Here is a 15044-nt window from a genome sequence, read left to right as displayed (position 1 = left end):
CCCTCCCTGCGTCCAAAGAGCCCTGCCATGTCAGATCATTATAAATACAGAAAAAAATTTAAAAACATGATTAATACACTTATGCTTTCTTTTGGTTTACTTAGTTCTTTTCTATTTTTTTTCTTTGTTTCTTTCTTTTTTTAAAATTTTATCTATTTATTTGTCAGAGAGAGAACATAAGCAGGGGGAGCAGCATGCAGAGGGATCATGACCTGAGCCAAAGGCAAACACCTGACTGAGATACCGAGGTGCCATTTTTTTCTAGTTTCTTGATTAGAAATGTTAATTAAGGGGTGCTTGGTGGCTCAGTTGGCTAAGGGTCTGGTCTGTCTCTTGATTTTGGCTCAGGTCATGATCTTAGGTTGTAAGGTCGAGCCCTGTGTCAGACTCATGGGGAGTCGCTTGAGATTCTCTCCTTCCTCTATAGCCCCCCAAACCCTCCCTGCAATCATATGTTCATGCTCTCTCTCTTCCTTTCAAATAAATAAATAAATCTTTAAAAAATTGTATTAGTTAAGCATATTCATTCTTACTGTTTAGTTATAAGTGTAACAAGGTTATAATTTGAGCTTAACTCCACATTTTCATAGTATTAGTACTTTTATTGTCACTCAGTTCTTTACAATTTTTTCTGTGATTTTCTTTTTTGTTTGTTTAGGACTCCACTTTTAAGTTTCTAAACATTTAAAAATGTTTTATTGGTGATTTCAGCATTAAATTGTGGAGAGTGCAGTATTAGGTATAAGTTCTTTGAAATTATTTTGTGTCTTTGTGACTCTTAATACGTTATCAATTTTTGAAAATGTTCCAAGTGTACTTGAAAATAATTATTTTTTTTTTTGCTTGTTTGTTGGAAAGTTCTTTATGTAACTGTCATATTAAGCTTATTAATTTTGCTGGTCAAGTACTCATATCCTTATTTATGTTTTGACTTCTTGATCTATCAGCTTTTTTTTTCCTTAAGATTTTATTTATTCATTCAGAAGATTTTTTTTTTTAATTTTTATTTATTTATGATAGTCACAGAGAGAGAAAGAGAGAGAGGCAGAGACATAGGCAGAGGGAGAAGCAGGCTCCATGCACCGGAAGCCCGATGTGGGATTCGATCCCAGGTCTCCAGGATCGCACCCTGGGCCAAAGGCAGGCGCCAAACCGCTGCGCCACCCAGGGATCCCCTCATTCAGAAGAAATACACAGAGGAAGGTAGAGACTAAGGCAAAGGGAGAAGCAGGCTCCCTGCAGGGAGCCCAATGTGGGACTTGATCCTGGGACTCTGGGAACATGCCTGGAGCCAAAGGCAGATGGTCAACCACTGAGCCATCCAGGCATCTCGATCTATCTGTTTTTAATATAGCTTAATTAGAGACTCATGTAGTGGTTGAAGTTTAATTTTTTTCTTGTAGTTTTAGGGATTGTATTGAATCTGTAGATTGCTTTGGATGGTATTGCATCATAACATCCTAACAGTTTTAAGTCTTCCAAACTATAAGCATGGGATGTTTTTCCAATTAGTTATGCCTTCTTTTCTTTTCTTTTTCTTTTTCTTTTTCTTTTTCTTTTTCTTTTTCTTTTTCTTTTTCTTTTTCTTTTTCTTTTTTTCTTTCTTTCTTTCTTTCTTTCTTTCTTTCTCTTTTTTTTGAGATTGGTTGGTTGGTTTTTAGGTTGGTTTTAGGTTCATAGCAACATTGAGGGGAAGATATTCTCTCATTATTAAGGTTCCCCACCAAGGGAAAAGAAATGTGTGGGAAATATCAGAAAGGGAGACATAACGTAAAGACTGCTAACTCTGGGAAACGAACTAGGGGTGCTAGAAGGGGAGGAGGGCGGGGGGTGGGAGTGATTGGGTGATGGGCACTGGGGGTTATTCTGTATGTTGGTAAATTGAACACCAATAAAAAAAAAGAAAAAAAAAAAAAGGTTCCCCACCAGAGTGGTACATTTGTAACAATTGATGAACCTGTGTTAACACATCATAATACTCAAAAGTCCATAGTTTACATTATGGTTCATTCTTGGTATTGTATACTCATGACTTTATTTTAGCAATGCTTTGTAGTTTTCATTGTACAAATCTTTCCCTTCCTTAATTAAGGTTATTCCTAAGTATTTTATCCTTTCTGATGCTCTTGTAAACAAATAAGTGGTTTAATTAATCTCTTTTTCAGATTGTTCATTGACAGTGTTTTTTTTTTTTTTTTAAGATTATTTATTTATGATAGACAGAGAGAGAGAGAGAGAGGGGCAGAGACACAGGAGGAGGGAGAAGCAGGCTCCATGCCGGGAGCCTGATGGGGGACTCCATCCCATGACTCCAGGATCGCGCCCTGGGCCAAAGGCAGGCGTCAAACCGCTGAGCCACCCAGGGATCCCTGACAGTGTTTACTTACATTGTTAGTGTTAGAAATACAATTGATTTTTGTGTGTTGATTTTATATCTGCTACTTTTGCCGAATTTACATCAGCTTAACTTTGCTTCTATACAGCTCCATTCTCAACCTCTTAACAGAAAAACTTTGTTCCTAAACAGCTCCATTCTCATTCTCTTTCAGTTATTGATGTCACAGAAATACATCTTTAAATATTTATGTTTTCAAACACCTAGACTAATAATTATGTTTTTTTAAAGGTTTTATTTATTTATTTATTTGAGAGAGCAAATGTGCATGTTGAGTGTGGTGGGGAGGGAGCAGAGGGGGAGGGCTGAACGTGGAGCCTGATGCAGAGCTTTATCTCATAACCTTGAGATCATGACCTGAGCTAAAATCAAGAGTCAGATGCTCAACCGACTAAGCCACCCAAGTGCCCCAGTAATTGATTTTTTTTTGTTAGTCTCCTACATTGTATAGAAAGCAAAATGTAGAATTACAGACTCCAGTTACAGTAATTGTAGCTTTATACCAGTCATTTTTAAAAGTTGTTTATTAGTGTCTTAAGTCATATAGAAAACACAAAATAGTCACAAACTGAATTTTCAGTTATTCCATCTTTTATAATTCCTCATGTATTTACCTGTATGGAGATCTATATTTCTTAATATGACTGAATTATTGCCTAGTATCCTTTCATTTCAACTCAGGAAGTACTTCCTTTACATTTTTTGTAGGGCAGGTCTAGAGGTAACAAACTTCCTCTAATTTTGTTTATCTGGGAATGTCTTAATCTCTTCTCTCACTTTTTAAGGACAGTTTTCTTGAACATTGGATTTTAGTGGATAGTTTCTTCTTTCAGTATTTTGAATATGTCAACCTACAGTTGACCCTTGAACAACATGGTTTTGAAGTATGTGGGTCAACTTATATGCAGGTTTTTTTGTAGTATAGTACTATATTTTCTCTTCCTTATGATTTTTTTTTTTTTTTTTTTTTTTTAAAGAAAAGGAGAGTAGGGGGAAGAGCAGAGCAAGGAGAGAGAAGTATAAGCTGGGCTTGGAACCTGACACAGGGTTCAGTCTTGCAAGCCTAATATGACCTAAGCCAAAATCAAGTGTCAGACATTTAACAGACTGAGGCACCCAGGCACCCCCCCTTATGATTTTCTTAATAACATTTTCTTTCATCTAGTTTACTTTAAGAATACAGTCTATAATACATGTAATATACAACATATGTGTTAACGGTTTATGTTATCAGTAAGGCTTCTGATCAGCAATAGACTATTAGTTGTTAAGTTTAGGGGAATCAGAAGTTATACATGGGTTTTTGACTGTGTAGGGGTCAGGACCCCAATTCCTGTGTTGTTCAAGGGTCAACTGGATTGTCTTCTGTCCAAAGGACTGTCTTTGTCCATTCAAAATGCTGTGTTTGATGAAAACTGGATGTTTTAATCTAATAATGTGGTATATCTGAAAATCAGATCGTCCCTCTTTCCCAAGGTTTGCTGGGGTTTTGTTCTTATTGTCGTAGGCTGTCTCTGTGCTAGGAATCCCTTTAAGGCATAAACAAGCTTTTCTCTGATCTTCACTAAGCTTGCTTCTTTTTCTGGATATGTGTGGTGATTTTCTTTTCTTTTCTTTTCTTTTCTTTTCTTTTCTTTTCTTTTCTTTTCTTTTCTTTTCTTTTCTTTTCTTTTCTCCTTCCTTCCTTCCTTCCTTCCTTCCTTCCTTCCTTCCTTCCTTCCTTCCTTCCTTCCTTCCTTCCTTCCTTCCTTCCTTCCTTCCTTCCTTCCTTCCTTTCGATTTTATTTATTCATGAGAGACGCAGAGAGAGAGAGGCAGGGAGAGGGAGAAACAGGCTCCACCCAGGGAGCCTGATGTGGGGACTCAATCCCGGGGTCTCCAAGATCACGCCCTGGGCTCAAGGTGGCGCTAAACCGCTGAGCCACACAGGCTGCCGTGACTTAACTATTTTAGAACTCTGGAGTCCACTCCTAGGCTTGAAACTTCCAGAGGAAGTCTTGGACTGTAAATTTTGCTTAATTTCAGCTCTTAGCAATGGCTACACATCTTCCACTCCCCAGGAACATGCCAGGCAGTTATGCATTAGTTAGAAGAGCAGCCTGCAACAGCTAAAGAGAGCAATAAATATCCTGTCATCCAAATATCAGGGATCTATGTTCTGACACCTGAATGATGCGTCTGATCACTGAGGTGCTGACAAGGAGGAAGGCAGTCATTGGTGTGTCTGCACACACACATACAGACTCCAATTATGTAAGCTCCTCTCCCTCAGGCTGAGGAAAATCTAAATGGCTGGTGCCTTTTTTAACTTTCTCCTTTTGGGAGCTAGACATTAAAGAATTAGTAATAAGGGAATTAAGAAAATCACCACCTGGGGATCCCTGGGTGGCTCAGTGGTTTGGCGTCTGCCTTCGGCCCATGGCGTGATCCTAGAGTCCTGGGATTGAGTCCCACATCGGGCTCCCTGCATAGAGCCTGCTTTCTACTCTACCATCTTCCCAGGATCTTCTTGTAACTTTACAAAAGAAAGTTTCATTATAGTTTGAAGAGTTCTAATCTTTTTCTCCTTGTTTTCCAGATTATACCTCAAAGCAAATACATTCAAGACCTTTTACTTAATTTTTAAGTTAGATAGCAAACACTTAAAGGAGGAATTTTAATTTTTTTGTTTTTCCCTAAGAAGAAAACTAAATGCTTCCAACTAGAAGAGCATGACACTGGAAACAGAGCCCTTAAGGAGGCAGATGCCTTCAGTACTACTAAGGTAGTGGAGATACATGGATTCATTTGAGTCCTATGAGGTAGGTGAAAAAGGTTATGACTTAAGATTTGGGGATTGACAGGGTAGGGATTCATTAATCCAGATAACTGTTTACTAAATTATAGAACACAGAAGCAGAAACTCCATAGGGAAATGTAGTTCACTGTGAGGTGTGCCTATGGGGTAAAGAGAGTATTTTACTATTTATTTTTTTTAATTATTATTAAGATTTTATTTGTTCATGAGAGACACACAGAGAGAGAGAGATTGAGAGAGAGAGAGGCAGAGACACAGGCAGAGAGAGAAGCAGGTTCCATGCAGGGAGCCTGATATGGGACTCGACCCCAGGTCTCCAGGATCAGGCCCTGGGCTGAAGGCAGCACTAAACTGCTGAGCCACCCGGGCTGCCCAGTAGAGTATTTTAGAAAGCAGTTTCATACCTAGGAATTTTAAGTAGTGGCATACTGGTTCCCTGTAACTCTCCTAGGTCCTTTTGCATACATAAGCCAAAAAATTATAGGAGGTACAATAACATGAAGGGCATGAGGGGGAATTAGAATTAAGCACAGCAGTTAATGTGAAAATACTCAAATGTTATGATTAATTGCATATTAAATATGTCTGGAAGTTCAGGTTACCACAAGTTTAGTGTATGTTAGAATATGGTTGCTAAATATGATGATACAGTCTAAAACCTTACTTATACTGTATAGCATGGGGAAATGATAGTTCTGCTATCCCTCGTGCTGTGTGTTTTCTTTTGCAAATATGTACAACTTGGAGCAACTCGTGGGAGCAACTCCTGGGTCTCCAGGATCATGCCCTGGGCCGAAGGCAGGCGCCAAACTGCTGAGCCACATAGGGATCCCTTTATCCAGATAATTTAAGGAGAAATTTAGTTAATAGTTTTGATTGTAGTTTTGATATAACTCAATAGACTTTTTTTTTTTTTTTTTTTTTTTTGACTTTTTTGATACAATCTGATTCAGGTCTCTTTTTATAAATAAGAAAATGGAGTTTGAGGGAAGTTAATATGACATTTCCTGACTCATAGTTACTGAGTGGTAAGGCAGTTTAATGGTAACCCCAGTTTGTCATACATTTTATTTATAGGAGCAGTGAAACGGGGCTTGGACTAGAGTGAGGCCAGCAAGTTGTCTAAGGTACAAAATTGAAAGAAGCAGTCACTCTTAGATGCAGATCCTGCACTTGCAAGACCTTATTTATCAGAGTAATAATTTGAACATGTTTTAAAATGTCAAATAATTTTAGAAGGTACCTCCCAGTCCTGTGGATTTAGGATAGTCTGAGGAAGCTAGATGGAGTGATGATGGTAGAAGAGAATTACCCCTTGAGACCTAGCCCTCTTTATGTGGTAATTTGACAGTTTGCAGCAGAACAGTGTGGCGTGTTCTGTCCTCAGGTAGAGAGGTCCCTGTACTTTTCTCTTGAATCAGATCTTAGAGGCTGTAGTTTCCTCCATGCTTTTAAAGTTGTTTTCACCCACAACTCCTTGGGCGTTCTCTCAACTTGGCCTGGTAAGTTTGAGAATATAGACATTCCTTTTTTATAGTTCATATAGCCAAATACGAAAGCATTTTAGAGGTAATAGTAACAAAGATGTAGGAGATTAACCCAAATCTTCTACTTTTACTGTCGTGGCTTCTTTTCTCTAGTTTCTGACTTCCATTTTGTTTTTGAGGGTGCAATCACCTAGTTGAGCTCTATTCCCCTTAAGTAAAGGACATGTTTGTTTATGAGGGTCTTTTCTCCCACAACTTGATGGTGAGGCAATCTAGGCTGAATAAAATCCCTGCTTCCATGTCTCAGGAAGATACTTTGTATTTCCCAGAAACTCAGTGGATGACACGAGTATGCAAGCTGTTCTCTAAATATTAGTGGTTCCCTTTTTGGCATTACCCTATGTGAGGACAATAAAACCAGAAAGTGCAGCCTTTGTCTTAGAATGAATGGGTATAAATTTGTCATGCTGCTTCTTTGGATCTATCCTTTTTATACCCGGTATCTAGTTTGCATCCTCTGGACCATTATATTATTTGTTTTTTAGGCCTTTGGAGTTCAAGGCAGGCCATTTGTTCTTATACTACATCTTAAAATAGGTGAATTCGGGCAGCCCCGGTGGCGCAGCGATATAGCGCTGCCTGCAGCCCGGGGTGTGATCCTGGAGCCACAGGATCGAGTCCTGCGTTGGGCTCTCTGCGTGAAGCCTGCTTCTCCCTCTGCCTGTCTCTGCCTCTTTCTCTCTCTCTCTGTCTCTATGAATAAATAAATAAAATCTTAAAATAAAATAGGTGAATTCTTGGAGCCAAGAGTTTATAAAGTGAAAAGATGGGTGGTTTTATTGGCTCAGAGATAGCTAAACATATATAAATAGTAGCAGTACATTGGATCTAGTTTATAGATGCAGTTGGCATAGTTTATGATGCAGAATAAGTTTAATATAAGTCAGCATTACAGTTGGAGTAATTAACAATAAATAGTACTTTTAGTAATAATTAGCAAGAAATAGAACTTTTCCCAATAGACTGTAAGCTGTGTTTCAGGACAGATTTAGCTTTGTAAGCTGGATAGCTCCTACTGTGCCGCACATGTAGTAGGGCCCAAAGATAAATAATGAACAAGTTGAAAACTTGGTTAAATCAGTGATTTGGTTGTTAATAAGCTCCACATAGTGTTCAGTGTTAGCTTTCATTTAAACCTATTCCAGGGTGTTTACAACACACACACACACAGAGTTGTTAAATTTGGGAATATCTATACTTGCTGGTATAACTTCCTTAATCTTCATTTTTTATTCTTTTATTATTATTATTTTAATATATTATAATTGCATTTTTCTTATGTCTGAAGTCTCTCTTACAGAATTTTCATTTTCTTTTAAATTTGATACCCTAGGGACATCTGGCTGATACAGTTGGAAGAGCATGAGACTCTTGATCTCAGGATTGTGGGTTGGAGCCCCATGTTGGGTATAGAGATTACTTAAATAAATTTAAAATATATATATTTGATACTCTGTCAGGTACCTGTTATCATATAATGACTCTATTTGTTTATTTTAACAAAAAAGTAATTTTGGTTTATGAAATAAAATAGGGATAGATTCTGGATTGAGGAATAATTAGATTTGGAGGCTTGAAAAATGGAATCTAATCTCTCTGCAACTCTCACTTTCATTGTCAGGTTCTATACTGTTATATTTACTCTGCTTTCAGGCTTAAGTCTGTTGGGAAAAGCTAAAGTACCTTCCCAGTAACTCCTGTTGACATCCCAGGAGTCTTTCTGAATGAACAACTTAGTTTTTAAGCCCATTCTTCACTAGTCACAGCAATTAAGGAAATTTAATATTCTGATTGGCTAGGCATGAATTGCATATACTACCCCTGAGTTGTTGGAACTCCATCTAGAGTGTCAAAATAGAATTGGGAACGGGGATGGAGAGGATAGTTTCTGAGAAAGAAGTTGAGATACTGTTATGAAAAGAGAAAAAATGGATGCTGATACAGCTTAAAAGTCAGCTAGCTATTCATCATTTTGATTGACTTAATTTTAATTTTTAAGGAATCAGTGAGGTTTTCTAAATTTTTTAAATTATCAAAGTAATATATGAATGTAGATTAAAGTGTCAAATAGTGCTAAAAGACCTAATTACAAAAATACCAGTCTTGCTCTCCTTTTTCTACCAGAAGTAATCACTTTCAACTTTTTAAGCTGTTGCTTCTGAAACAGCTCAAAGAAGTTGAAAGTGATTACTTCTTGAGACAAACAGGAGGAAAAGGGGGGAGGAGAACAAAGGACTATTACTTCTGTTAGAGGCCTTACAGCACTATTTGACATTTTAAACTATGCTCATGTATTACTTTGATGAATAAAAAAACATAAAATTGTTAGCATTATCTCCTGATTCATTAATTTTAAACATCTGTTAATTTTCTGTTAAGGTAAACGAGGGTATATATGTATGTATGTATGTATTTATTAAGTAATCTCTGCACCCAACGTGGGTCTTGAATTTCCAACCCTGAGATTAAGAGTCACATACTCTACCTACTGAGCCAACCAGGTGCCCCCATTTATTTTTTTCATCTATATTTCTTAGCCCCATTGTTTTGAAAAACTGTATATTCATATTCAGCATTTTCATCATTATGATTATATATTCATTGTTTATAGCTGTCCCAACCTCCTATGATTAAATTGTCTTTCTTGTGTAATTTATTTTTTCTGAAATTTTTAAGAAATTTATATGGTTCACATTTAAAATTTTGTTCATTGTCTTTGAATTTATAGTTAAGCCTTCCCACCCTCTCCAATAGGTCTATAAAATACATATTTGTATATAATTGTTCACATAGTCCTATCTGTCAGATAATCTTACCAATTTTTTTTCTGGAATCTTACTCCAATTTGGACTGTTAAATTTTAATCTTCTGATCCTAATTTACTTTTGCTAGCATTCGGGAAATTCCTTTTGCCTTTCTTCATTGGTTTTCGAACTTCCTACATCCTTCCTGGATCTTTTTTCTTGCTTTACTCTAGTTTTTCTGGAACATATCCTCTGATTGTTTCTTAAATCAGAGTGAATTGGAATTAAATTTTTTGAAAATGCCCAAAAATGATGATTCTTCTTTTATACTTAATTTTAATTGGTAGTTTGGCTGTATTGGGGAGTTATTGTCTAAAGTGTAATAGAATTTCAGTTTTGCAAAATGAAAATTGTTCTTGAGATGGGTAGTGGTAGTGGCTGTACAGCATCATGAACGTATTTAAACTGGACATTTAAAAATGGTTCATTTGGTAAGTTTTATGTGTATTGTATTATTAGCTAGGGCTGCCATAACAAAGTATCACGGATTGGGTGGCTTAAACAACAGAAATTTATTGTCTAAAAATTCTGGTTGCTGGAGTCTAAGATCAAGTTGTCTTCAGGGTTGGTTTCTTCTGAGGGCTTCTCTCTTTGACTTGTAGATGGTTGTCTTCTTCCAGTGTCTCCATATGGTCTTCCCACAGAGTATGTCTGTGTTCTGATCAACTTGTCTTATAAAATGATCCCAGTCATACTGGATTAGCCCTAATGACCTTATTTTACCTAATTACCTCTATAAAGACCTCTATCTCCAAATTATAGTCACATTATAAGGTACTAGAGGATAGGAGGTGAGTATCTGAATTTTGGAGGAGAAAAAAAAAATCAGTCCATCACATGTATTGTACCACAGTTTAAAAAATATACGTTAAAAACATGATTATAGTCAATTTTCAAGCCATTTATGTTTAATTGCCATGTAATACACTAAGGGTTAAATCAGTTAATGTGTTTACATTTGTTATTAATTATGACATTAAATTCTTGCTTATGTTTTTTTTTATGTAGTTGGTAGTTTATACCATAATTGCTCATTTAGCAATTTTAGCAAGGTTATTACACTCCTTTTACATTAGTGGTAACATAATGGCCTCTTTATATAAAATGTAATATTCTTCACATTATAGAATGGTGATATGTTCTTAAGGTGATCTTGGTACAGCTTATTGTAAATCAAAGTAATAAGTAAAATTTTGTGATACCTGACAAAATCATATAAGGAGTAATGCCTTGTATGTATGTAAGGCATTAATTAAATAAGTTATTGAAAAGTAGAATTACAGATGATATTTTAAAAAAGATTTATGTATTTATTTTAGAGGGGAGAGGGGCAGAGGGAGAAAGAATCCAGAAGCAGACTTCTTGCTGAGCGGGGAGCCTTAAAAGGGGCTGCATCCAGGACCCTGATAGGACCTGAACTGACATCAAGAGCCAGCCACTTTTAACCAACTCTGCCCCTACAGTTGATATTTTTTGAGAGCATGTTTTCCTTGATATGCCTTTCTTTACTCTCAGGCCTTAGCTCTGTGTCTTCCTAGTCTTTAATAACTACTCAGTAAACATTTGTCAAATGAATGAATTTTGATATGCACCGGACTTTTGCTTGTATTGTATTTTGTGTTTGCTTATATTGGGGATATTTTCAAAGTGCTATTTCCAAAAGTAAATAGAATAAGATGGCATTTTATTTGACTTATTCTTTAAAAAAGGGGGGGGGGTTGATTTTTTAAGGAGTCTTTATTTCAGACTAGCCTATAATTTTTATTTTTCCCATGATGGGATTCTTACCCATGTTTCATTCTAAGAGTGTTTAACAATCAAAATTACTTGACAAGATAGTAGGGTTTAAAAATAGAGTAAAATCATCTTATGAATTGTTTTGTCTTTTTTTCATTACTTATAGCACATTGAAATTAGTTATTTGGGGATTTTTTTCCCCCTTCATTGTTTACCGAAAGATCTGTAGCCCAACCAAACTTCCGGAGTTAGTCACTTGGGTATTGTCACTCTGCTGATTTTTATCAGAAACAGGAAATTGTCAAGTTATGTGTTAAACTATAAGAGAATCTAAAATTGCATTTGTATTAGCATGAGAGATTTCTCTTTAGAATTTTTTTCACTAGCTGGTTCCTTACTTTTTCCTCAGAATATAACAACAGGCTTGCCAAAAATGGTCATATTTATCATGGCCTATATACATACAAAGGGACATGAACTGTACCTTTCCTCATAGTTTACATATCATACACAGTATCATTTGGTAAAATGATTTGACAAACTTAGTGTCATTTAATATATAGATATACCCAATGAATTTGTAAAAGGTTGGGGAAGAATAGGTGTTTTTTAGGTGTTTGGCCTGATGTTATTATTTCTCTATTTAGATTAACAGTTCTCTAGAGCTCTTAAAATACCTTTTAAAGAGTCTACAAGACCAGACTATTTTCATTATACTGAGAGATTAATTTCCATTGTCACTCTGGAGTTTCCAGAGGCTGTATGAATGCAATGATACTTTATAATAAGATGTCAGTCTTTGAAGATCTGTAAAACTTAGTGAACGTATATTGCATGATGATACAAAACCATACGTGAGTAAACACAGGTCCATTTAAAGTGTAAGATTGAGCGGTGAATATTTTCTGCTATATATTTTAGTTTACATTCAGTAAGATTGACACTTTTTGGAGTGTGATTGAGATTTGACGCAGTTATGTAATCTCTACCACAGTCTTAATTCAGAACAATTCTTTACCCCTTCATGCTTTGTAGTCCAGAATGTCATACATAACTTTTTGAGTCTGGTTCAGTGAGATCATCATATATGGTTAATGTATGTCTGACTTTATAAGAAGCTGCTAAACTGTTACGCTTAGTAACTATATAAAACAGTAGCTTTACTGTTTTGCATCCCCACAAGCAATATATGATTTCCTGTTGCTTTGCATCCTCACTGGCACCTAGTACTGTTTGTGTTTCCTTCTCTCTCTTTTCTCCTTTACCTCTTTCCCTTCCTTTCCTTGTCCTTTTTCATTACTACCTCCCTTATCTTTTTGAGCCATTTAGTTTGCTGTGTTGTGATATCATTTTGTGGCTTTAATTTGCATTTCTCTAATGACCATGATATTGAAGATCTTCACATATGCTTATATATCGTCATTGTACAGTATGCCCTCTTTCCAAAAGTTCATGTTATGCCACTTAAGACCCACATTAGTACAGTAATGGCCTTTTTTTTTGTAAAAGTGAAAATCCTTTTCAGATTTCTTTTGGTTGGTGAAAGCAGGTACTAATGTAGATCTTTAGTAAAAGCAAAATGATGAGACTTGAACTTTCAGAAAGCAGGAGATATACTTCATTTTATGTCATTTTGGCTTCTGAAAGGTTTCATAGGAATGCTCTACTCTCAGTGGGAGAAACTTCTATCTTCTATCTTCTTTGGTGAAGTATCTGTTCAAGTATTTGACCTTTTAAAAATGTTAAATATTTAAATATTTTTGTTCTGGGACTTATCTGGGTGCAACCTGAGGCATTCTCCCTATGCCATTGGCTCTATTGGCCTGGCCTCCACAGCTTTGGGCTGGGATTCTTCTAGCTTGAAACCCAGGTGATGGCCTCTTCTTTTGAAATGGGGGAGGCAGCGTTTTAATAATCACTGAGTCACCTTTTAGGTCCTTCTTCCCTTGTCTTGAGGAATATCTTACATTTGCAGTGGAATAATTCTATGGTTATATCCTATAAAATCTAAGAAGGCTTGAAAATCTTTCTTCATTCCTTCTTGCCTTTTTCTCGTTCTAACTGGCTGCTTCCTGCTGGAGTGGCTGATTGAATCTGATTTTCACACCCATACTAATCTCTATCAAAGGATCCCTTTCCCCTTAGAACACTCGTAGTGTTCTGTTCTGAATGTGTTTTCTTGCTTTCTCTCTCTCTCTCTCTTTTTTTTTTTTTGCGCTACAGCAGGCTGAGAATTTTCTGCCTTTTAAATTAATTTCCCCTTTTAACAGTTCCATCTTTAAGGTATTTTTCTTTTTCTTTTCTTTTTTTTAAAGATTTTATTTATTTATTCATGAGAGACACAGATAGAGAGAGAGGCAGAAACACAGGCAGAGGGAGAAGCAGGCTCCAGGCGGGGAGCCCGATGTGGGACTCGATCCCCGGATTCCAGGATCACACCCTGGGCCGAAGGCAGGCCAAACCGCTGAGCCACTCAGGGATCCCAAGGTATTTTTCTTTCTGTGTTTACTATAAGCATTCAAGAGAATCCAAGCCACAGTTTCAACACTTTGCTTAGAAATGGTCTCAGATAGCCAGTTTCATCTTCACGAGTTCTACCCTTCCATGAAACATTAGGACGTGAATATGGTTCAGCCAAGTGTCTTGTCATAACAAGGATCACCTTTCTTTCTGTTTCCAATAACATGTACCTCATTTCTGTCTGAGGCGTCATCAGCTTGGGTTTTATTGTTGTTAAAAAACAAAATTCAACTGAGTAAATTTAAAGATCTTACTGGCTTATTTGACAACTCATGAACTGGACAGCATCTCATCTAGCAGATAGAAAGGAGCTCCAAAGAGCTATACAGAATTAAAAGCTTTTATAGGCAGGGGCAGGAAAAGGAAGTTTGTAGCAAAGAGTGGATTATTTCAGATACAATCAACTTCCGATGGAGGACAGATGGGGTCTGTTGGATGTATTACCTCACTGGTGCTGACCAGGTAATTCCAGATGGACTGGTTAAAGGTTACATTTCTGGGAGAGGCTGAAACTGCAATTATGTCAGGTATTGAGTCTTAGTCTTAATTTTTTTTGACATGGTGCTTAGCATGAGCAACTCCAATTTGGGCCTGATGTCTCTTTTTTAACGCTCTGTATTTTAGCCAACATTCTGTTCATGACCACTTAGGATCGAAACTGGGGCATCCAGTGGCTCAGTTGGTTAAGCATCTGACTGTGGCTCAGATCCTGATCCTGATCCTAAGATTGAGCCCCACATCAGGCTCTGTGCTCAGCAAGGAGTCTGCTTTTCCCATTCCCTCTACCCCTCCATGACTCGTGCATGCAGGTGTGTGTGTGCACTCTCTCTCTCAAATAAAATAAAATAAAATAATAAAATAAAATATAAAAAATAAAATAAAATATAAAAAATAAAATAAAATATAAATAAAAAAATAAAATAAAAAATAAAATAAAATAAAATAAGGATTTAGGCTTTGCTTACAGCTCTCCCCTTCTGAGCCTTCAGAAGAATTTGACCTTAACAGTCTATTCATGGCAATGTAGAATTTTTCTGGCATGCACCCTAAGGTTCTACCCATTATCCATTTGAAAGCCACTCCCACATTTTTAGATATCTGTCAGAAACACAGCCTCCATTCTTGGTACCAATTTTCTGTCTTATTGTTTGGGCTGCTAAAACAAAATAGCACAGGCTGGGTGGCTTATAAACAGCAGAAACTTATTTCTCACAGGTCTGGAAGATGGAAGTCTGAGATCAGGG

The 15044-nt window shown here is 36.7% G+C and overlaps 1 protein-coding gene across 4 annotated transcripts in view; it reads left to right on the top strand.

The window, feature by feature from the left end:
- NCK1 (NCK adaptor protein 1) overlaps positions 1-15044 on the top strand; it is a 76278-nt gene that overhangs the window by 19379 nt on the left and 41855 nt on the right. Inside the window, exon 1 of one of the 4 annotated variants that reach the window (XM_077865036.1) lies at positions 5076-5196. The exons of the other annotated variants lie outside the window; for them this stretch is intronic. The gene's annotated coding sequence lies outside the window, so the exon portion shown is untranslated. Of the gene's footprint in view, positions 1-5075; positions 5197-15044 lie in introns of those variants that run through there. 4 annotated transcript variants of the gene reach the window in all.

This window comes from Canis aureus, chromosome 22 (assembly GCF_053574225.1).
Source record: "Canis aureus isolate CA01 chromosome 22, VMU_Caureus_v.1.0, whole genome shotgun sequence".
Classification (NCBI taxonomy): Eukaryota; Metazoa; Chordata; class Mammalia; order Carnivora; family Canidae; genus Canis; species Canis aureus.
This window is presented reverse-complemented; position numbering and strand designations above follow the sequence as displayed.